This window comes from Acomys russatus, chromosome 20 (genome assembly GCF_903995435.1).
Source record: "Acomys russatus chromosome 20, mAcoRus1.1, whole genome shotgun sequence".
In the NCBI taxonomy this organism is placed as follows: domain Eukaryota; kingdom Metazoa; phylum Chordata; class Mammalia; order Rodentia; family Muridae; genus Acomys; species Acomys russatus.
In genome coordinates, this window is record NC_067156.1 from 61511537 (window position 1) to 61536815 (window position 25279).

Here is a 25279-nt window from a genome sequence, read left to right on the forward strand (position 1 = left end):
TATCTGACAGTACTCATGTGTTGAAGCCGTAACTCTGTTCTTCAGAATGTGACTTTCTGGAACCAAGTAGGCTTTTAAAGATATGAACAAGTTAAGATGAGGTTCTGAGGTAGGCTCTTAATCCAAGCTGCATGAGGCAGGGTCTTAACACTCACAGCACCATAGCTAGTCTCGGTCACTCCCCGGCTGCCCTCTGTGCCGGAAGGTAACTTGGGTGCAGCTGAGAAGAGCTACGTGTCACTTAATATCGACACAGTGGTGCAGGAAGCAAAAGAAAGCATTCCTGTTTGAAGAGCGAACCCACACCTTGCGATCTACCCCAGACTCCACACTCCTAACTGCAATTATGCTTTATAAACACACCAGATTTATTTCCTTCATGCATTTGTTTCTTTGTTGTCAGCTCAATTTTAATCTTCATTTGATTTTTTTTTCTGAAAATGTGAATGTATATAGGTCTATATAAAAGGCTGTATTTCTTTCTCACTAAAGTTAGTCAGACCAGGCACATGGTAGCACACGCCTGTAACTTCAGTACTTTGGAGGCAGAGGCAGGAGTATTGCCACAAGCTCGAGGCCAGCCTGGGCTATACCATGAATTCCAGGCTATCCTGTGATTACACACTGAGACCTCGTTTTAAAAGGCCAAACAAGGATGCATTGTATGATGTAAAAAAATTGTCAAAGAATAAATGCAAATACTACATCAACAACCAGAACAAAACAAAAACAGAAAGCCCCCCACAGCTGGTGAGATGGCTTGCTGAGTAACAGCACTTGCCACGCAAGCCTGACAACATGACTTTGATCCATTGCATCTACTGTGGAGGGAGAGAAACACCTCCCAGAAGTTATGCTCTGACCTACACACATGCTGAGGCATGTACACACGTGCAGTCACCACACACACACACACACACACACACACACACACACATACACCTTTGCATCCACTACAATTCTAGGTAAGAGCCGTGCTCAGCCCTGAGGGTGTCCCACGCAGTAGGCGAGCACCTTACCAGTCAACTATATTCCTAACCCTCTTTTTTCTTGTTTGGCTTTTTTTTTTTAATAAAGAAAAAAATTTACACAAATACATACCTGCACTCATTACACATACACACACACACACACACACACACACACACACACACACACGCACACCTGAACTCACCACACACATACACACCTGCACTTAGTAAACACATACACACATCTGCACTAACCACACACACTACACACACTTGCACTCAACACACACACACACACACACCAGACACCTGTACTCACTATGTACACACATCTGTACTAACCACACACACTACACACACTTGCACTCAACACACACACACACACACACACACACACAATGTTTTTCTTTACTTAAAAAAAAAAAAAGCCAAACAAGAAAAAAGAGGGTGAGGAATATAGTTGAGTGGTAGGGGCTCGCCTAGTGTGTGGGACACCCTCAGGGGTGGGCGCAGCTCTTACCTAGCATTGTGCAAGGTCTTGCTCTTCCTCAGCACTGGGTCAGGGGCCAGAAGACATCAATGCTTGGGTCACAGAGAGCCGCTCAGGCCACATGCCTGTGGCATTTTGTGATGTCCTCCCTCCCATCTTTAACTTCTAAATTACTTTCAACTCGCTGGCCCTATATCCTCCTACTTTCTTTGTTCCTTGAATGTGGGCTATTTACTTATTACTAGCCCAGAGGGGACCCTTGGAAGCTCCCTGGCAGATAATGCTTGATCCTTACAACTCTTGTCATCCTTATTTAGAATTTTTGGGGTGCCTCACAGCCATGACCTAAGAAACATCTCTGAAGGACAAGCTCTTCCCAGCTTGTCTCACTTCCCATTTGCCGTTCTGGGGATTTCCCTCCTTCTGCCCAGCAGCTACCCCTCCCAGTGGGAAAAGAAAAAAAAACGCAAACCACCTCTGCCCACCTGAAGGAGCATGCCATTTCTACATGGTTGGCAATCAAGGGCTGTAGAAAGAAATCATCTAGGTCTTACTGCTGTTCACTTGGAGATGTGGAGTGACCTGAGATGGCTTATCTGACTTGGCACCCCCAGCACTGATAGAACAGTATTGACCAAGAATGTGACAGACTGTAGCAGATGTCCCCAGACTCATATTTGCTGGGTGGTTGTGTCTTATGTGTAAGGAGGACCATTCACACAAGAGAGGGAAAGCTAAGTTGTCCTACTGTGTGCCAGCTACTTTTATGTCAACTTGACATAAGCTAGAGTCATCTGAGAGGAGGGAACCTCCAGTGAGCAATCGCTTCTGTAAGATCAGGATGCAGACAAGGCTATAGCACATTTTCCTAATTAGTGACTGATGAGGGAGGGCCCAGCCCATTGTGGGTGGTGCCATCCCTGGGCTAGTGGTCATGGGTTCTGTGAGAAATCAGGCTGAGCAAGCCATGGGGAGCAAGCCAGTAAGCAGCACCCCTCTATGGCTTCTGCATCAGCTCCTGACTCCAGTTCCTCCCTGTTTGAGTTCCTGTCCTGGCCTCCTTCAGTGATGAACAGTGATGTGGAAATGTAAGCCAGATAACCCCCTTTGGCCATGGCGTTTCATGGCTGCAATAGTTACCCTAACTGAGACCTACTGGGTCCAAAAGGAGGACTAGATATAGAGCTTTGATCATGACTCAGCTTTGCCTTGGGAAGCTGAGCAAGAGTGCAGGTGGCACTGGAGGATGGGGCACGAAGCCTTTCTTTAGTTTGTCATATTCCCAGGACAAGTGATGCTGGGACTGTCTTCTGTGTGCATATGGACTACGGACGCCCCCTCTCTCCGTCTCTCTCTGGCAGGGGATGATGCTGGGGATAGAACCCAAATCCTAACACACCCTAGGCAACTGCTTAGCCACTGAGCTTAGTCCTTAGGCTCCTTTCTTCTCATTTAAAAGATAAGCCCATTGTGGCTTTCAAAGATGCCATTCCTGTCCATTCATCATGGGACCAGGAAGGCTACCTTCAGTCTGTCCCTCATTCATTGTGAGGTCCAATTTCCCAGGAGCACAGGGCTGACTTCCCAGAGGCTGTTGTGGAAACAACCACAGTGGGCCCGCGCTCTTTGCCTGGCAAGGAGCCCAGAGGGCCACTAGAAGCCTGGGCAGACATAAGCTTGGACCCTGTTCCCCAACCATGGTGGCGTAGGTTTCCCTGCTCTGGCCATTCACAAATATTTATTAGTGGTAGTTGGGTGAGCTAGCCAAAGCCAGCGTGCTCTCTTCTGTGTTTGTGATGCCAGGTTTCATTGATACCTTTGTCAGGGGCCAGCTGGCTGCTCCCCAGGAGACCTGTGGGTTTGGGTTTGGCTGGGGCAGGGTGAGTTGCTTCTACTCCTAAAAGTGGGTGAGCTAGAGGGCTGCATCTGTTGTTAGACGCTATGTACACGTGGTCCAGTTGTGGGAGCATTGTACACACACCCAATTTGGCAGCACAGTCACCAAGAAGTGCAAACGTCTATTGCTTTTTGTTGTCAGATGGAACTCTCATTCTCAGATAAGGGGATGGCTTAGGGCACAAGAGCAGGATTCTAAATGAGCCCCTGGAAGTTCCTGCTGTTAGGTCAAGGGGAAAAAACACCTCTTGGGATGGAAGTGGTCAGTGCACACTTTTCTACAGTCCATTTAGTTGATTCTTTCTACTTTTGGTTCTGAAATTAAAATTTCTAAGGGGGAAAAAAAGTTCTTAGAACACACCACAGTTGCATTTTGGGAGATGAGTATATGGAGAATAACTTAGAATTTTCTTTTGTTTAAAGATAGTTTTAACATCGGGCCAAACAGAGACAAATGTTTTTCTGTTCATTTCTTTAAAAAAAAAAAAAAAAAAAAAAAAAAAAAAATATATATATATATATATATATATATATATATATATATATATATATATATATAAAAAATAGCTCCCAACCAGATAGCCCAAGGCCCACTGATTCATTATAGTTCTCACCAACAGAGCCTTTGACACATAATTTGTGGGCCTGCTTAGAAATTCTGAAAGTAAAATTCCTGGGCGAGTGACTTGGGAGCTCCACAGAGGCTCATGTTCTCAGGGGCACCTCCACAACTGCCTACCTCCACAGAACCTGTTCCTTGCATCGGCTACCACGTTCCCTGCCCAGGATGAGATGAAATTTGGGGCTGGGCACAGTATCAGAGGCATTTCCCTGCAGCCTAGCATTGGTGCACAAGGCCCAGAAACAAAGCCAACCACTCTTCCAGCCTCCATTTGCCAAGTGATGGGAAACTCAACTAGGAAAACACAGGATACTTTGTCCATGCCCCGCCCCCGCCCCAACTGAGGGCTAGTGGGCATAGGGACAGCCCTGCTACCCTGACACCATGCGAATTCTCCTACAGTCAGTGGCTTTCTTCTTTACCCAGGGTTGGAAAGAAATAGTTCAAAACTGAGGCTTCTGCCAGTCAGGGAAACTATCCCCTTAGAAGGGAGATGTTTCACAGTGTGGACCAAACACTTGCGTGCCAGATGGTTCCTGGCCAGCAGATGTTCCAGCCCTGTGGAGGGTCTTGCTGCCCCGAACACTATGTAGCCAGAGAAAACACTGGTCCCCCAACTGCGGTTGCTTCACCCATCGCTTCCTTATTTAAATTGGCACCACTTGGAGGTTAGTCCAAGTTGTCACTGGGCTCGCTGAAGTGTCCTTCTGAGGGCTGTGTAAGTGAGTGGCAGAAGTTGTCCAGTGTCCCTGTGCAGCTCCTCAGCATTGCCCCATTCACATCCGGAGTTAAGTCAGCCCAGAATCCTGCTCTGGACCCTCCCGATGTCCACCACGGTCACTGTCTACACCTGCCCACCTTACCCCATCTCTCCTCCCAGCCTGCTCTGTGACTGTCCACAGGAACAACAGCTCTGGGTGTCCTGGGGTTTCGTGAAGCCCAGTGCCTATACCAGGGCTTAGAAACACTAGCCTACCAGTTATGGAAGCTAAATCTAGCTATGACTAGCCACAGGGGACAAGGACAAGCAAACAGAGAAAGGGCTTAGTCTACTCCTGGGGCCGAAGGGGCCAAAACATGCAATGTGTGGAGCCTACAGCAAAAAGAAAAGGATGGGCCTCCATTCAAGAATTTCTGACGTCATGACAGTCACGGCCCAGCACTCAGTGGAGTATGGGCCCTTCTGAGCACACAGTTCTGTGCAGTGTGCAGCGTGAACCCCTTGTAGCCAGCTCTGCTCAGAGGCTTCCGAGAGGTAACGGAGGACTTGAGGCTTCAGGGGAACAGAGTCACAGTAATGAAAACAGCCCATGTATGTGGTGTATGTACTGCATGCCAGGCATAGCTTCTACTTCCCCTCAGGGAGAGGTACCATTGCTCACCCGACTCTACAGTGAGGTCGGCAGGGCATAGGGAGGATATCTTGTCCTAGTTTGCAAGTGACCAGTGGATCTCGGTTGTGTGGCCCTTGCATGTACTGTCATGACCACTTTGTTTTCCTGGCCCGAGGTTCAAGTTTGTTCCAGGGTCTTGAGGCCCAGGGTAGCTGGCAAATTCTGCAGACTCACTATAACCACTATCCAGAGGAACTGGCCAAGGTCCCATGGGAGGCTGTGGGTCATCCTGAGACAATATAGGGTGCAGAAGGGCTAGCTGGGCAGAAGTAAAGGCTTAGGCATCGAGGGGAGGGACAGGAGGCTGGGGCCTGTGGGAGGGAAAGCTGTGTGGAAAACAGCCTTCCAGCCTGGGCTCCACTGTGTCTGGGGCAAACCACAGGAGCCATGCATGGCCTTGGGTTCCAGCGGCACTGGGAACAATCCTTTGCCCATCTCATCTGCGGTGCTTGTGGCTGAAGCCTGGGGGATAGGGCTGGGGCCAAGTTTCAGGGTGGCCCTTTGGTCTCATTGCTATCCATTGGGGGAAGGAGGGCAGAGCTGTGGGCTCTATCTCTGGCAAGGAAGAAGCTAAAAGAAAGTGTCCTTCCGAGGATTCTTGGTGTCTCATGAGCCTGTGTTGCTAATCCTGCTCTTGTTAGAAACCAGGGTTCTGGGGCTGGAGAGATGGCTCAGAGGTTAAGAGAACTGACCGCTATTCTAGAGGTCCTGAGTTCAATTCCCAGCAACCACATGGTGGCTCTTATATAAACATCTATAATGTGATCTGATGCCCTCTTCTGGCCTGCAGGTGTACATGCAGGTAGAGCATTGTACACATAATCATAAATAAATAAATCTAAAAAAAAAAAAAAGAGAGAGAGAGAGAAAAGAAACCAGGGTTCTTGGGCACCTTAATGACTGATGGTTTTGCTAAGTGGCTTTGTTAAGCCACACAGTGCCTGCAGCTGGGTACTCCTAGCTGTGGCCTGGGAGTATGGACCTCTTCTTGGGCTGCTCAGGTTGGCTTTCCATCTCTCTGATTCCTGTGTAGTCACAAGGCTGGCCTGATCTTTCAATGAAATAAAGCCCAGGAAAGCCTTTGGGGTACAAAGGCACGTTATAAATACGCAGTATTATTTTTGTTCCAGGATGAATCAAGCATTCCAAGAATCCTTGGCCTCAAAGTTCTGAGGCAGCATGATGTCATGGGAGGAGCACGCGGCTGCCCTTGGGAGCTGTCAGGCTCCACGTGAACCTGGTGGCATGGCTCCAGGGGAAGGCCCTCGCCCTTCCACTTGGCCCAGCCAGGCTTTGCTGTCTCCAGGCCTAGCCTGGGGCCCCCTCACTGCAGCCTGCTGCCAGGTCTATGCATCTTTGTGCTAGATAGTAGTTATTCTTCTTTGAGCTATGTACTTATTCAAAATAGGGGCTTTGGAGCCAAACTCCCTAAGTTCAAATCCTGACACTATGTTTCTAGCTGTGTAACTTCCAATTCCTTAACCTCTCCTCACTGCATCTATAGGTGTAAACAATAGAAAATGTATTTCCAGTGTTGAGCCATTGTTTCCTTCCTCTAATAGTACCTACAATGGTCCCCGTAGGGGACTAGGTGGGCTGCTATTCAGGAGATGCCCAGCATGCCCGCCCACTCTAAGGCTTTCTTCTGCAGTTCAGTGCACTGCCCCACCCCCTGGAGTATTCTGTCTCCATCCCGTCTCAGGTGGCTCAGACTGGAGTGAGCATTGTCTACCTCCTCTTCATCTTTCACTCGCATCTAGGTCTCCAGGCCACCAGGTGCCACCTCACCTGCACGTGGCCTTCCGCAGTCTAAGCCACACACCTCAACCATGCTCTGAAAATTCACAATGAAAAGTCCCAGAGGTTTACAACTCATGGGTTTTAAGTCACATGCTATTTTCCTGTCCCTGGGATGTGAATGGCCCCTGGGATGTGCCCACACTGTATATGCTACCTGCCCGTTAGATACCTAGTAGCTGTCTGAGTTAGAAGGTTGGCTGTTGAGATACTGTAGTATTTATGATCAAGTGACCTGAATTTTTTTAGCAGTCATCTCATAGCTTGAGAGTACTTACACGGATGGGCACACGGTTGTGCGAGGGAGAAGCCGCAAGTACTTTAGGCAAAAAGGCAGATCTTTTTTACTTAATAAGGAAAGGGAATGAAACCCGTATGCTCAGAATTGCAGCAAGCGCGAACCTTGCATCTGCGGAACTGTGAGGAGCAATTACAATGTTAGCTCTGCAGTTGTATTCCCCAGCTGCAGCTCACCATCAGAATCTTCTGTCGTCTCACAGGCACACAAGCAGGGCGGCCACAGCACAGGAAAGTGTGCGCAGCTGTTACCAGAATCCACTTTTATTATGGCTCCAACCCATTAATATATTTTTTCGTTGTTCTTAATTTACAAATTAAGCTGAAGAGTAGAGAAAAATGCCGTATGGCTACAGCTTCCAGAACCCACTGGAGGGTCTGGGGACCTGTCTTCTGTGCACAAGGGGGGAAGTGTATGCAGAGTGCTTGCTGCCCATGGCAGCACATGCACACCTGCCTGATCCACAGTGGTAGTGGTGAGCTGTCCCATGTGGGTGCTAGGAACCAGACCAGAGTCCTCTGCAAGAGCAGTTTGTACTTTCAACTGCCGGAAGAAAGAGAGGAAACGAGTAAGTCTTCTCGGCTAGCCATCCCTGAGACCATACATTTCATGCAGAGCCTTCCTTTGCAACTCTGACTCAGGTTATCAGTGACTGGTGTACCTCATGTAGCTACAGGACAGTATCCCTGACAATATCATGATCTTTCACAGCACTGCCAGGGTATTGGAAGTTTACCAACGATAAATAGCAAGGCTTGGCATCTGGTGAGTTCTGAGGATGCAGTCAGGGAAGGCTTCCTGGAGAAGAAGGGATTTGGAAAGACATGCAGAACAGGGAAAACATTATAGGAGGAGATACCAGCAGTGGTTGGTGGGGAGACAGGGACAAGGGGTAGAGGAATCACCCCAAGCCCAAGTTCTGTAGGAAAACTGTAGCCCTGCTCTGGCTCAGGATCCTGCTGTGTGTGTATGTGTGTGTGCACACACGCGCGCCCTAACTCTATGGGTAAAAAGGCCACACACAAGTCTCTCTTCCTTGCTCTGTGGCTGTCGCTTTAGGTGACACATACAGGGGCCGCCATCTTCACACAATGTCTCCTTCCACTCCTGCATGTTCCTTCGCCCGGGACAGAGAGGGAGGACACACGCCACCTGCAAGTCGGCCTGCCATGGAGCCCGTGACCTCCACATATATGGAGATCTGTGGCACTCTTTCCCATCTTGCTGCATGTGCTGCATGGTCTCGGAGAGGGGAGGACGCTTTGCAGCTCCCAGGTAAGCCCAGATGATTCTATCTGATAAGCAGGCTGCAGCCCTGAGGTCTCAAACACAGTGCCTGGGAGACTGAAGTGGGCACCTTCCTGAGGACCAATTTGGTACCCGTGGCTTCTGAGGATAGGTGGGGATAGGGATGTGCCTGGCAGGCTCAGAACACCCATGGGCAATGCCCCAGGCTATGAGTGGGGCTGAAGGGCTCTGGGCTTTCCCTAAATGAAGTAAATTGCACCCCTGCCCCCACCCCCGCCTGAGGTGTGGGAGGTCAAGGAGCTCCAATAGGCTAGGGTCTGGTCAGACTTTGTGGGCTGAGAGGAGCCAGAAGTTCCCAGGCTCTGCTGGCCACCACATTAATCCATTAGCCATCCCCCATCAGCCACCCTCTGGGGACAGCCTCCTCCTCCTCCTCTCACAACTTCATTACTGACAGGTTCACTGTCCCTGAAGGGCCATTTGTTCCATCCCAGGAAGGAGAGGAAATACAAAATGGCGTTGGCTGAGGCAGCGCCTCCCTTGGGTCACATTTTTCAGTTGGGGCTGATAGACTGATGAATCTGTGGTGAGTCGTGACCCCAAAGGACCTTCAACAGGCTCACACATGGCCTCATTCTCACTCCAGCCAGGCCACCTGGGGACAGGCTTCCCAGCAGATACTCTCTTAGGGTAGAACCTTCCAGAACACTAGGGACTTGTAGCAGACATGAAGCTATGACTTTCACTTGGAATATCTTTTCAGGCAAGCAGCAGTGTGCCAGGGACACTGAGATGGGTATCAGGTACTTCCCCTTCTCGTGCCCAGATGCTGGGGGTGTGGGTCCATTCTGCAGCACTTGCCTAGTACTCATGAGGCCCTTGATTTTAGCCCCAGGTTGATAGTCAATAAGAAAATAGCAACCAAAGATAAGTCAGGCATGGCTGTGTACTCTTGTAATCCCAGTACTCAAGAGGCAGAGGAGGAGGAGGATCATAAAGTCAGGGCCAGCCTGGGCTATCCAGTGAAAGACCTTAGCTCAAATAAGTGAAACAACAGCAGCAAACAACCAAAGGCCTGGAGGGATGGCTCAGTGGTGAAGAGCACTTGCTGCTCCTGCAGAAGACCAAAGTTTGGCTCCTAGTGCCCCTAATGGCCTCCAAGGGCACCAGGCACGAATGTGCTGCCCATACACACATGCAATCAACAACACCCCCCCCCCCCCCCGCACACTCAGCTTAAGGACAATCCTTTATGGTAGAAAGCCAGCTAGTATATTTAGAAGGAATGTTGGAATTGGGAAATGATTTGGTAACCGTGATATTGATAACTGTTTCAGACATGATGAATCAACGGAAGCCACAGGGTGGAAGACTGAACACTGGTAGTTTCCAGGGACCTTCCCACAGAAGCCCTTGACAGTGGAGAACAGGCAGCCTCCCCCTCACCCATGTAACCACAATCAACATGGGACCCAAGGACAGCACTGCCTCCTGATAGGATGGCCAGGACGTGATCTCACCCAAGAGCAAATGATCTGAGCGTGACCTCTGGGACAAGCCAGAGGAGCCGACTACAAAGAGCTAGCACCTGCCTAAGCACAGTCAAGGCTGTGATGCTCTGAGCCCATAGACCTGTGCCAGTTTAACACACAACAGGGAGACAGGATCCCCAACTGGGAAGACTGCAGGACTGACCGCACCCAGGTTTAGATGGATCACTTAGTGGATGGGACTCAGTGTTCTGATCCTAACCATCATACTGTGGTCCTGAAAAAGACTCAGTCTTAAAGAACCAGTCTGTGAGGTATGTGGCAGATAAGGACATTGTTTTGGCAACTCGATTCGCCAACAGAGCAGAAAAGAATGCAGATGAAGGAGTGGAGGTGATGGGAACATTTGGCAGTTTGAGTGGAGGGAGATAGGAATGCTTGTATGGGTCTCACAACTTTTCTGGAATCTTGCTTGCTTTGCTTTTTGAGACAGGGTCTCATGTAGCCCAGGCTGGCCTCACACTTGCTATGTAGCTGAGGATGACCTAACATTTGATGCTGTTTCCATTAACTCCCAGGTGTTGTGATTACAGGCATGAGCCACTGTGCCTAGATTTACACAGGGCACACCCCCCAGAGCATCACGAATGTTAGGCAAAAACTCTACCAACTAAGTAACAGCCCCAAACTTATTTTTTTCTGAGATTCTGGAGCAGTTAGCATAAAAATTTTTGGTTAAAATGGAGATGCGGAGAGAACATTCCGGAAGGAATGGCCAACTCAAGCAAAGACTTGGTAAGAATTTTGCTCCAGGCAAACCAAACAAAACATCAGCCAACACACCACCCCTCCCCCTCTCAGACAGGCACTCACCTCAGAGTTACACACAGGTAAGGACAACTGGTCCAGAGACTGCTCTCTGGGGGCTCTGTGGCCAGAAGTGACGTATGGGTACATACTGGGGACTATCTGAAGGGACATTGGCTTGTCCTTTTGGATGAACTTGAAAGACAACTCAAAGCAAGACCCTGCATCCCAGAGTGGGCTCATATGACACACGTCAGGAGTTCTGCCACTTGGTGGGAAGGAGAAGGCTGGGCCTTTGTTATTTGTCTTTACCCTGGTGGAACCGGAATCAGTTTAGAGGTGGCCTCTGTCTGCCCCTGCTCTGGCCCTTTAGACTGGAAAAGTTCATTTATAGCTGTATATTATCTGTAAACACTCTTTGGAATTAAAAAACCTATTAAGGTAATAAGGTAATGAAGTTCTTTGATATAAAATACAATCTCTAGGTTGATATGAAATTAGAAGGGAATTACAATGTACGTATTTAACATAATCTTTGGTTTTCCTTTGAGCTTTGGAGAAGCTGTCCTGGTTTGTAGCCCAGGTTAGTCTCCTCCTCCTCCTCAGCCTCTGGAATGCCAGGGCAAGCATGCATGGCAACGCATTCTTTCGTAACAGTCATAAATGGAGGTCAGACGAAACCTTTTCCCAAGACATACACTCCTTCATCCGTTATAAATGACTTTTGAAATTAAAAAAAAAAAAAATGACAATTTTCCATAAAGAAATTTCAAAACAACATATCATCATTACATGTATGGGCAGAACACCCCATGGCAAATGAGCAGACACGTCAGCACCTCTGTCCTCCAGCCAGCCTTTTAATATCTGTGCTCTTCAGTGCTCCCTCCCCTTAACCAAAGTCCATTATGGGTGAAAATTAAATATTTGGCTACTAATAAAATAATTTAAAACCCGTCTAAAGCTTCAAACCACCAGAGTGGTTCCCAGGGCTGCGGAGTGATCTGTTGGCTGAGGGCCGTCTGCATGGGCTGCAGTCATTTCTACTCACTATACTGCTCCCGTGAGAGAGAGAGACGGGGAAGGCCAGGGGCCGTCCTGGAGGCAGACACCACTGGGCTGCAGTGCCTGGGTGGGGGTTGGCAGGCCTGGGCAGAGCTGCGTGCTTGGCTCCTAGACAGGAGGAAGGGACTTAGCCCAGCTAGAGGGCTCTGTGCCTCCCCGAGCAAGTTATGTAAGCACTGTTTGCCTCAGTTTCCCTGTCTGTGCATATCAGAGCCATGAATATTTGTAAGAGTTCTTCCAACACATTTGTGCTCCCCAGGGATTTATTAACTTCAGCTGGCAGGCCTGGAAAACCTCAGCAAGAGGCATCCAGGAGGCAGGCTGGCATCTGGGGCTTAACGGATGATGTTTGCAACTTAGACACCATCTCACGACAGAGCTGTGCCTCCCACCATCCTGTCAGCTTCCTGTGGTCTCTTCAAGGCCTACTCTCTGCCAGGCCAATAGGTGGAGGTGCCATCCAAACTGGGGAGCATGCATCTATGGACTCGCAGCCTTCACTGCCGCCCCATAAGTGGCAGTGGATGCTTTATCTCTTTAAGGTGAAGGCACTGCAGAGGGCTTGGAAGTTAGCTCTCAGGCCAGAGCAGAAGGGAAGGGTGGGGCCAAGCAGGGCTGCCTGTGGTCTGTCCCTCTTTATCCATTTAACAGAGTATGAAGCCTTCCAGGAATACTTTTCTAAAAGCCCATCTGACAGGGACCCTGTCATTCACCGAGTTGCCAAGGGCCACCAATAGCAGGTGAATTTGCCTGGCCCTCAGCTCAGGAGTTTGGCTTGTCTCTCAAATACTGCCCTAAGTTACCTTTGCGCAGGCTCAGTACCCACCGTCCCCAGCACTGGTTGGAGAGGCAGCCCAGCGAAGAGGAACCAAGTCCATCCCATAGCTGTTGAGATGTGGGGAACACTGAGCATCAGAGTGATCATAGTGAACCCAGGTTGGGGAGAGGAACTGAAGGGACAGGTGACCTCCCTGCGATGCAGCAGGACCAGCAGCTCTCATCCTTCCTAACACTGTGGCCCTTTAATACAGTTCCTCTTGTTACGGTGACCCGTCCCCCCCCCCCCCAATAATGTTATTTCCACTGCTTCTTCATAACTACACTTTTGCTCCTGTGAAGAACTGTAATGCAATCCCATCTCGGGACGCAGAGGCAGGTGGATTGCTGTGAGTTTGAGGCCAACCTAGTCTACAAAGCGAGTCCAGGACAGCCAACTCTACACAGAGAAACCCTGTCTTAAAAAACAAAACAAAACAAAACAAAACAAGTGTAATGCAAAGCTGAGCCATCCCCAAGTGGATGCAGCATGGGTACACATTAGTTTCCTACCCAGAGATCACTTCCTCTCAGGATCAGCCCACAGCTCTGGCTTTCACTCAGTGCCAAGTCAGAGAGTGCCTCCAGATCCGGGGATGTCATGGAGCTGCCTGCCGACAGGCCCAGAGCATGCTGCATACAGGATGGCTGCCTTGCTAGGCGGGAGTGGCAGTGGCATCCAGCCAGTCCCCTTCACCATCCCCAGTCCCCATGGTCTAACCACAGCCCCATGGGAAGTGCGGAGAGGGCCCCCGCTTTCTGCACTGACCCCGTCTTGACTCAGTGTATATTGGAAGGCTCAAGAGGTCTGGGCACTCCCACTCAGAGGCGGCTGGGGAACTCTGAGAAGCAACAGTCACTGCCACGGAGAAGCCAGGGAAAATGCTTCGTGGCAACCATTCCCAGGAAGGCGGCCATCCCAACCCACCAGACCACCCTGGTGTGCCCTTTCCACCCCCTCCACTTCCCAAGACATCCGGGATCACAAGCGGCCCTGCCCTCTGCCGCTCCTCCCTCTGCAAACACTTCTGCACTGTTTGTTAGCTGTGCCTGGCATCCACAGCCAGCCTCATGGCAGGTTCTCAGAAGGCACGGAGCACCTCCTTCCCGCCAGACCTCAGTGCCTGGATATATCAAGTTCTGCTCACAATCTGTTTTGATTGGGAGGACTGCAGCACCAGTTAGCATTCCACACACTGTAGTCCAACTAGTTAGGGGAAGAATGGGTGTGCGTATGTCTGCAACTCAAGACAAACTGTGAAGCTCCCAGGAAGTGGCAGAAACGTGGTCTGGAGTGGTGTCCCATCCTCTCCCTCCCACTGTCCACGGCAGCTTCCAGCCTCATCTTCTCTTCTCCCTCCTCCCAAGGCCACACATTTCTGGCCTTTGTACCTGCTGCCCATGCCAGGGACAAGCTCCCATGAGCATGCTGCCTGCATACCCAAGTTGGGGGCACTGCATACCCAAGTGTGGCAGATTGGTGCCTGGCTCTTACTGATGGCTTTTTGGTCACAGCCACCTCCCCGACCTGCATGCCCTCTGCAGGCTCTCAAAGGCCACTCAGAAGCCAGGGCAGCCTGTCTACTGTCCTTGAACTGCACCAAGCAGGAAGTCCTGCCTGGATCTTGGCCTCTGTCTTGTTAGTTATTGGGATTGTTCACCCCTCTGCGCTCTGCCCAGTGTACTCGAACGGCAGGTCAGGAAAGCTACATGACCACAGAGAACCTCAGAGAGCCTTCTCTCTCTTAGATTGAGGTCCCTGCATTGCACCATCTCTGTCCTTGGACACTGACTCAGGACCAATCTGCTGAGACGCATCCCTGTTCTCCTTATTCTTTCCACAACATCTCCTGAGTTTGGGCTCCATCTGTGGCCTGAGGAGCCCTGCTCCTGGCCCCACAGTCAGCAGATTACTCAGGGAGCTGCAGCCATTAGAGACAGCCTGGTCTGCTCCGGCTACAGAGGCTGTGGTTGGAACCGAGGGCTTAATGGATGTCTCCTCAGACAGAAGGGCAGGGACTCTATGCCTCATTACGTGATTGCCACTTGCACCTGGGTCCAGCCTTTCACAGATTCTTGTATGCCTCTAACACCCCTCCCCCTTTTTTTAATCTACAGTCCACTTGGCTTGATAAAGCCAACCACAAGCATGTCTCCATGCTCAGGGACACTGCCTCCCCGAGGGGATTATGGAGACTGGGAATTTTTAACCTAAAAAGTGTGCACCACCAATGGAGGATCAGTGCATAAGAACCTTGGTACCACCAGGTGGGGTGGTGCCCGGCTGTAATCCCAGCACTGAGGGAGGCAGAGGCAGGCGGATCCCTGTGAGTTTGAGGCCAGCCTGATCTATAAAGTGAGTCCAGGACAGCCAAGGCTACACAGAGAAACTCTGTCTCAGGGGATGGGGCGTGGGGTGGGGAAGAACCTCAGTACCTCTCAAATGATCTTGCTGCCTCCTTTTTCTCCTCTTATGATACAGACCAATGTCTGTGGAGATGCACATAGCCTATGCTAAGGGCAGAGGAACAGACCTCGGAGACAGCTGCTCCCAACAGCCAGCCCCCTTCCCTACCACTCGCAAGACAGATCTGAGCTGTGGGCTGTGCAGCATGTTTTCTTGCACAGCTAGGATGCAATGGTGGGTACAAAGGCAGAGACCCATACTTGTTTTAAGCTGCTTCTTTGGAGGAGAGGCAATGCCCGCTGTGGATCCCTAGGACATGAAGAAGGTGAGGAAGGGCTCTCACCTCCAGCGGGGCTGGGGAAGGCCAGGCGGCCGAGTGCAAGTGTTCTGACACTCTTTGGCTGAGGTCTGAACTCTAGACTGAGGACTTGGCAACTTTCCCACAGAGACTGAAGCTGTGAAGCCTGGAGGCAGCTCAGGGATGAACTGAAGCAGAAGTCAGCCTGTTCCTCAGGCAACACTTGCCTCTTGTGTGTCTGTCTGTCTTCCTCTGGCCCCTCCCCCTAGTCTGCTAAGCCACCTTCCTCTTGGACATTATTGGTTACTCTTTTTGTTCATTCATTTGTTTGTTTTTTCAGACAGTTTTTCTCTGTGTAGCCTTGGCTGTCCTGTACTCACTTTGTAGATCAGGCTGGCCTTGAACTCACAGTGATCCGCCTGCTTCTGCCTCCCTGAGATTACAATCCCACTCCATCGAGACCAGCTTTACGGGTTACTTTAAAACATTTGAGGCTTTAAACCTCCCACGGCTGCCTCAGGCAAAGCCTTCTGAAGCCTCTACGTTAAAAACGTGGCCCCAGGAGACAGCTTTCAGGGCAGATGGGTGGCACAAGTCTGTCCCAAAATATGTGCCTCTGGGAATGGCTCTTAGGTCAGACAAGCTGAAGTTGGCCTCAAGATGTATGGTAGGCAGGGAGGAGATGCTGCTTTGTGGCACTTGGTCTCCTCAGCTCTAGGGTGGAGCAGATGTACTGATCTGTGACAATCTAAGTCAGGGACTTGTCAATGGTGGTGGTGGAATGTGGGCCAAATCCAGCCACTGGTTGTTTTGCAAATGGAAGCATGCATTTCTGTATCGTGAAGGCTGCCCTTGCAGGGCAGTGGCAGAAGGAGGCCTTTGCAGACAGATCATGCTGGTGTCTGATCCAGCTAAGGGGCCCAGCAAAGAATCCCCTAGAACCACCAGCCATGACTGCCATAAATGGAGCAGAAGGCAGTGGTAGGGACATCAGAGTTTCTGGCCCCAACCTAGTTGAAGCTAAGGACGTCCTCTTCCTTGGTTTATGTGGCCAGTTTCCAAACAATCTGTCTATACGGCCCTTTACCTACCAACACCAAACCTAGTCCTTTGTGAGTCCCCGAGCTGGAGATATGTCCTAAGAGTATTCTCTGGGTATAAGAGGGTTAGTGAAACCTACTTCAGCATAGAGCAGGGGTTCTCGACCTTCCTAACGCTGTGACCCTTTAATATAGCTCCTTGTGTTGTGGTGACCCCGCCCATAAAATTACCTTTGTTGCTACTTCAAAACTGTAAGTTTGCTACTGTTATGAATCAGTGGTGTAAATATCTGATATGCAGGATGTGTGATACAGGAGCCCTGTGAAAGGACACTCGGCCTCCACGTGTTGAGAAGCAATGGTGTAGAGGCAGGGACCACAGCAGGAGGACCCAATGGCACGTCTCCCAGGCTGAAGGGTCTGCTGGCCTCATCCATGAGCCGAGCTCTGCACTCCGCTCTCAGGGACACCCCACACCTGGCCTCAGGGTCCTGCTACCTGGTCCACAGCTTCTGAGAGAGGAGAGTGCAGCCTTTGTGAGCTTTGGGCACCCAGGAGGGTAGGCACTGCTCCCCAGCTTCATCTTCATCTCTAAGAACACTTCCTAATCTCCCAAGGGGGCCTCACCTTATTTCTTACCAGCTTCCAGACCCTTCCAGACTTCCCCACACTGCTGTCCTCTCCCTCCCCAACCACACTGTGCCCTGCCTGCTCTCTGAGTCCTTAGGAGAGTTTCAGCAGGGTGGGCTGTCTCATAGAGTTTTATGTGAAGACAACAAGCCTCTGTATCTGTGCCGTCCACTGCAGTGGTCATCAGCTACAGTGAAATGTGACCTGTGTGACTGCATGACTGCAGGTAAACTTGGTGACAGCACCAGGCACACAAGGCAAGGCCGATTTTTACTTCACTCCAGTTTCTCTATTTGAGGACAAAGTCTCTTGGGGTGCTTTTGCCAGGGATAGCTTGAGAGTGAGTAGAAGGACAGAGTCAAAGGAACCCCCTTTATCTCTACTAGCAGCCAGCACTGTGGTACTTCACCGTCTTTCATCACACCTGTCAGAGCTTACAGTCTGACAGACTTCTCTGCTGTGTCCCAAACTCAACCACATAAAAGCTGGCCTTTTCCAGGCAGAACTCCTCACCCTGGATCACACAAAAGCTGGCCTTTCCTGGGCGAGACCTCTTCCCTGGCCCATACAATAGCTGGCCTTTCCTAGGCGAGACTCCTCACCTGGGCAACACAATAGCTGGCCTTTCGCAGGTGGGACCTCTCCCCTGGACTGGCACACAATTCCAGGTCACTTACACTGAAGGGGTAAAGAGTATGTCTCCTGCACAGAGCCTACATTCCAGGGAATCTATGGAAGGAAGTGTGAACATTCAGAGATCTGAGGCAAACTCAGCTTTGCAAGGTCTTTGGTCAGTTGCCCAGCCTTTCTGAGGCTTATACACTTCCCTTGCACAACGGGGACACCAGCACTTACCCTACCTGCCTCCTGGACCCATTTCAGGGCACTCTGAGAAAGACTGGGCAAGACATCATTATTTGCAGCACTAGCATTGTATATTTTCTCATTTATCCATAGAAGCCTTCCATACCAGTGTCAGACAGACTCCAGTGTTTTAGTGTATGCTTCCAATAAAAAGGGCAGCTTGTTGAAACCACTGAGATCTGTGTGTGTGTGTGTGTGTGTAAGTGTGTACCTGTGTTCGTGCACATGCTCACAGCTTGGGAAGGTTCTTTTTCCTGGAGCCCCTGCTGCATCCCCTGGGGAGCAAGTTTGTTCTGGTTCCAAGCCTTTTCCAGGAAGGAAACACTTAGCTCATGCTCCACTGCAGATATGTAGAAATGAGCAATGACCAGGAGGATGGTGGTCCAGAGCCATGACAGGGAGGATGGTGGTCCAGAGCCATGACAGGGAGGATGGTGGTCCAGAGCCATGACAGGGAGGATGGTGGTCCAGGACCATGACTGGGAGGATGGTGGTCTAGAGCCATGACAGGGAGGATGGTGGTCCAGAGCCATGACAGGGAGGATGGTGGTCTAGAGCCATGACAGGGAGGATGGTGGTCCAGAGCCATGACAGGGAGGATGGTGGTCCAGGACCATGACTGGGAGGGTGGTGGTCTAGCGCCATGACTGGGAGGATGGTGGTCCAGAGCAGGGAGTTGGCTAAGGAGGGTGTTCTTAGGAAGATCAGAAGTTGAACCAGAAGGAGGTGAACTTCGACCCACTTAAAGTTCTTCGTGAAGTTTCACATTTAAAATGGGAGGGGCAGAGCACAATCAGGAACTTTAAGTAGATAATAATGGTTCCCCATGTCTCTGAATTCCTGCATCTACACCATTGATTTTAAAAAGATTTAAAAAAATATTTTCAGTGTGTGTATGTGTGTGTGTGTGTGTGTGTCTGTGTATGCTGTGTGAGTGCCAGTGCTCACACAGTTCAGAAGAGTGTTGGAGTCCCTGGGGCTGGAGTTACAGGCAGTTGTGAGCCACTTGGTATTGGGTGCTGGGAATTGAACTCAGCAATACGTGCTCTGAACCACTGGGCCATTTCTTCAGTCCCAACACCTTAGCATTTTGAAACAGGGTCTCTTGTTTCTCAGACTGCCTAGAACTTGAGATTTTCTGTCACTGCTTTTTTTCTCCTCAGTGTTGGGTGTCTTAATTTGGGTTTTATCACTGTGTGGAGACACCATGATCAGGGCAACACTTATCAAGGAAAACGTTTAATTGGGACTGGCTTATGGTTTCAGAGGTTTACCCATTATCATCATGGCAAAAAGCGTGGTGGCATGTAGGCAGACATGGTGCTGGAGGAGGAGCTGAGAGTTCTCCATCTTGATTTACAGGTAACAGAAGGAGACTGTGTGCCACACTGGGCACAGCCTGAACATAGGAGACTTCAAAGTCCCTACCCCCCAGTGACACATTTCCTCCAACAAGACCATGCCTCCTAATACTGCCACTCCCTATGGGCCAAACATTCACACACATGAACCTATGGAGTGGTGGGGAGCACTCCTATTCAAACCACCACAGTTGGGGTACAGCTCTGTACCACCATTTCTGGTTACACACTTGTTTAGTCCCTCCACTGTATATGTTAGTTCTGTATGGCTAATACAATATGGCAGAAGGGGTTATAAGTTGCTTACCACAGCAGTGGAATGGCTTGTAAGAGACCAGGTAATTTCTACTCCCTTCACCCCTTTGTCATCTCTGCCACGCCATCTCTGTCTCTCCCTCTTTTCCTCTCCCCTCTTCTTCTATTTCTTCCCTCCCTTCCTCTTGTTCTTCCTTCTTTCCTTCTCTTTCCCTCCCTTTTCCTCTTCTCTTCCCCTCAGCCATGAGCATCCTGTAGACCGGCCCAGCTGCAAGGGAATGAAGTCTGTAGCCTGAAGCCAGCAGGGACCAGGCCTGCCAACAGCCACATCCGATAGCTTGCAGGCAGAGGGTCTGGCTGACAGCTTGCTTGTAGTGTCACAAGAGACCCTGGGCCAAAGGAACTCAGCTTTGGTGTTCTGGATCCCTGACCCCTAGAAGCTGTAGGACAGCAACTACTAATTCTTGGGCTAATTTGTTACACAGCATGAAATAACCAATGCAGCTTTTGTGCCTAGGGATTCCGCTATAGCAAAATCTCAGCTGTGGCGAGAGGTCTTGGGCCTGGGCGGTAGGTGGGAGCGAGGGTTTCGAGGTGCATGTTGGTAAAGAGTTTAGGCTCTGTGGAGAAACATGAGTTTGGGAGAAACCACTGTGAGGATTCATGGGCACACAGGGTCACAGAGACCATAGGAGGGGGGTGGTCTTAAGGGCAGTATCAGAGATGCTACGCTGAGGGTAAAAAGAATAAATATCCACAGTGGTGCAGTGACTTTGCTTTAACACGTCCAGCCTGAGCATCGAAGATGCTGCCTGATTCCCTCTTGGTGAGTATAGTAAGCTGGGGAAGGAGCTGGACCAGTTAAAAGAAGAACTCTCTCTCTCTCTCACACACACACACACACACACACACAGACACACACACACTGGGGGGGGGGGAGGAGAGAGAGAGAGAGAGAGAGAGAGAGAGAGAGAGAGAGAGAGAGAGAGAGAGAGAGAGAGAGAGAGAGAGAGAGAGAACCAGAACTTGCTAGTTTTGAAGAGTACTAGACGTAACCAGATGGCAGACGATGCTAAAATTAGGAAATAACTTCTGGGTAAAGATCAGAAGCCAGCCCACTCATGAACGCACAATCCAAAGATGAGTTGGAGGCTGGGATTTCGTCAAAACCTTGGGGAGATTGAAGGCAGCATTGCCCAGCACAGTTCAGTGAAACAGAGGCGCCTATAACTACCCTCGAGGGTCACCCTCACATATTCCTAGCCACACATCAGAGCCCCAAGAAGCTGGGGAGCACTCCCTCTGCAAAAGATCAAAGAAGATGAGAGAGAGTATTTGAGGGACTTGAAGGTGAGCTTTTCCAGTGGTGTGGAAGACAGCAGGCTCCACCAAAGGTCTACCTTGTTTCTGAAAGAATTGTATCAGTGGGACCAGATGGGTCAGAGACTGCTACATATGAAAAGAAGCCATTGGACCCAAGTTCTACAGACAGGAAGCCAGCTAAGAAAATAATTCAGTGGCAAATACATGCCATCCTTCAGAGGAGGGAGGTGGTGATGGGGGTGACTTGGAGGTAGAACTGAGAGCCCAGAGTACTCACTGATCACAGACTTCGGTAACATGAGCCATCTCCATGTTATAGCACTGATCAGGGACGGCAGTAACACGAACGATCTGCATGTTATAACACTGATCATGGACTGCAGTAACCTGAGCGATCTCCATGTTCTAGCACTGATCACAGACTGCAGTAACATGAGTTATTTGCATGTTATAACACCGACCATGGACTGCAGTAACATGAGAGCTCTCCATGTTATAGCACTGACCGTGGACTGCAACAACATGAGAGATCTCTACAGCAGAGGGTGGATCCAGAGCCATGTAAAACAACTCCTGACAGGAACAGGGCAGGACTCTAACTGAAGAAGGAACCTCCAACATCTGCCCACTTGCACTGCAGAAGAACTACAGACAAATGACTCATGCACTTCTTGTCTTCCTTCTTCTTGAATGGGTGTCTGGGACAGTGACCCTATGTCTGTCCCAGTGGCCCAGTGTCTGCTATGAAGTTATATACCGGGTATGTGTATACCTAGGGGGAACCGCTAACTAGTCCTTTTAGGCCAGAGGCCCACAGATCTAGAAAGAACCAAATGCAAAGAACTACACCCAAAGAGCCCACATATATCTTGCACAAGGCCTCTGCTAAATGGAAACTGAACTCTGCGCTGATGATGTCACCAAATAGTAACGGTGGGAGGAGCAAGTCTATTCTGTATGGAGAAAGGCTGAGTCACTCAGGGAGGCAGGTGGGCTGTAGCAGTCAGCCTTCCAGATGGTTCTCACCTCCAGGACGTTCACACTTGGAACTTCCTCTTACACCACAGAAAATATGTCTGCTTGGCCAACAGGTGATGGTAGAAGAGATGGATGGTATGTCCTCTCTAAAATGTCTTAAAGAATTCAATACTGCAGCTTCCATCTGAGTCTGTGATTGCCTGGCTGCCCATCTGCTCCTCCCTGGGGTCATTCTCTGGGAATTAGCTGAGGCCATGAGCATACCAGGAACATGTGTATAAAGAAGCCTGCCTTGTAACCCAGAGCTATGGAGGAAGCAAGGCATGCCAATAACATGGCAAACCAGCAAACAGACACTTAAGTGCCCAACTGAGCCCCTGACGAGGACCCCATTCCTGAATGACAGCTGGACTCCAATATCAGGAGCGACTTGGAGCCAGAACATAGCAGGTGAGCCACTCTTGTGTTCCTCACCCACTGCAGATGTGTGGGATTGGAAACATTTGGGGCTTTGGGTCCTCCACTTTGGGAATTACTTGGAAATGTAGCAATAGATACCCCACATAAATATTCAGTCTGTGCTTTTGTTCCATTTTCAGCAAACTGTCACTGGCAGTGCTGATTACAGGGTCACTAAAACAGTCACAGTCACTCACTCACACACATAAATAAACAGACACAGACAGGCAGACCACAGTCATAGACAGAGTCATACACACACACACGCACACATGCACACGCACATGCACAAACACACACATGCAGATAGAGACAGACATAGACACACACACACATAGACAGAGACACAGACATAGACACACACATGCTCACATGCACATACAGGCAGACAGAAACACAGACATAGACACACACACGCACACACACACACATGCACACATACACATACACAACACAAGCACACAGAGACACAGACAACACAGACAAGAACACACAGCAGACAACAATACAGACCCCCCCCCAACATATACATACAGGGCGTGGGGAGGGAGAGAGTGCATACCTACAAATACAGACATGGGTACAATACAAACACCAACATGGGGTTCTCAGGTTCGTGTAGCCCTTGACGTTGTAAGCTGCTTTCCAGGCACCACCTGATTTGCACTGCAGAGTCTAGCTACAAAGGAGATGGGTTCTTTGATAGAAGACACGCTGCTTCAAAGAGGCGAAGCTTTGCCTTGGGGCTACTCATCCAGCAACAGGGCTCCAACAGCTCAGCACACTCATGGGCCATCTATGAAAGTGACTGGAATGTGGGCACTGCAGAGGCTCATCCTGCGTGGTGTCCAGACAGTGAAGGTACAGGTAAAACGCATGTTTGCTTCACGTTGGATGGTCTTCAGTCTTTAAGAACTGAAAATTCTGCTTTCAATAAATGTTCTCTCACCCTCAGCACCAGAGAAAGCCCACTCGTGGGAGGGTCTCATCAACACATTGCAAACTCTGGCTGACCACTGAAGCTGTTAGTGAAAATGCAGAGATCTGCCTGGGTGATCCAGTGAGAAAGGCCACATAACCAACTGATACCCACTTTCCAAGTGTCGGGATGGGGAGCTCCAGGGAGCTGCTTGCAGTAGAAGCTGGTAGGACACATTCTCCTTCTCATCACAAGGGAGTGGGGTGATTGTCCCCAATTTCTCACAGTCAGATAATAAACACAGAATATACCAGGGGTGGCCAGGGAGGAGGGCCTAAAGTTTCCCTGCTGGTTTAGGAAGGGCAGCAGGAGGAGGGAGTCAAGAAGGCGCTGGCCCATGTGGTTCTAACAGAGGAGACCTAATGACCTGACCCTACTCCTGCCTGAGCATTTCCAACATCAGCAACACCAGGCAAGCCTGCTCTCCTCTGCCTATCCCCCAGGGTCTCCACCCCGACTTGCTGTGCCATGGCTGCATCTAAGTTTCAAAGTCACCAGGTTTCCTGCTCGGAAGTGAGAGAGGCTCAGGCATTGATTCCTCAACATGCTGAACCACCAGTGTGTGTGTATGTGTGTGTGTGTGTGTGTGTGTGTGTGTGTTGACTGCTTGGGCCATCAGTCCCATCTTATCTATTTTGTTCCTAAAACTATCATCTTCGTTTCTAGGCTTTACACATGTCTTCTGAGTTCAGTGTTGCCCTGACAAGCAGAAACAAGACATTGAATCCTATGTGCTCCTAGAGTAATGGTGTCCCCAGGGGAGGTGAACGATAACGCAGGGGGCTCCTCTTTGAGACGCAACTGGAAAAGGTCCTGTGTGCCCTCAGACCTCCTGCCCACCACTGGATCCTCAGGTCCAACTCACATGGGACCTGTACTGACCGCAAGGATGCACCAACAATGGGCAGAGGAGAACTTCAAGAGCAAAGGGGGCAATGGAGGGGGTCCAGCAGAGGAGGTCTGTGGAGAGGAGTCCTGGGAAGGGTCCAGCCAGCAAAGGGACAGGATCAAACTAGGCCTAGTTAAGGACCTGAGAGAAGACTGGGGCCCGGTGGGTAAAGATCAGAAGTGAGAAAGCAGGCGAGGAGAGCCTAGGTCCGGTGGCGAGAGTGGCAGCAGGTAGACGGAGCGGGCCCCAGGGTTCTTGTAACGGGCATTGAGAGGGCTTCTGCAGGCCTGTTCGAGAGCTTATGAACAATGCAGGCCTTCACTTCCACTATGTAGACCACTTCTGAGGATGCTTATAACCCAAGGCCTGTCTGGACCACAGAATGAGCAAACCTAGGCAACCTAGTGAGACTGCCTCGTAAACAGAGGGCCGAGAATGTAGCTCAGTGGTGGAGAAGAAGCCTTAGGCTTGGTCCCTACAACTGGAGGGGAAAAGTTATGAACTGTTTACGTAATTCATCCTAAGACATCTCATTATTAATGTGCTGACCGTGAAGAGGTTTAAGCTTCCTACAGATTGTGGGTGAAATTGAGTGTCTGTCCACTTACAAGGTGGGCCTAACAGAGCCTTCCACTGGCTTGGGCTTGACTACTTGTGCTGGACCATTTTGTGTCTGTCCAGGTCTACAAGGAAAGCCCAGGTAGCTGTATCTTGCTCGTGCTTAAGGATACTCAGATTTCTGTAATGCATATAGAGTCACAGAGAGCCCAAGCGGCCACCCCTGTGGCACCCTGTGGACCTCTCCCTGCAGCTTCTCCCACACATGCTACGCAGACACATCACCTCTGGGGACCTGTTTTCCTGAGTTATGTTATTTCTGTTTGTTGGTGTTTTGCCTAATT

At 50.0% G+C, this 25279-nt stretch overlaps 1 protein-coding gene across 3 annotated transcripts in view; it reads right to left on the minus strand.

Annotated features, from left to right (window-relative positions):
- Ctif (cap binding complex dependent translation initiation factor) overlaps nucleotides 1-25279 on the minus strand; it is a 464175-nt gene that overhangs the window by 350151 nt on the left and 88745 nt on the right. The gene's annotated exons all lie outside the window — the stretch shown is intronic.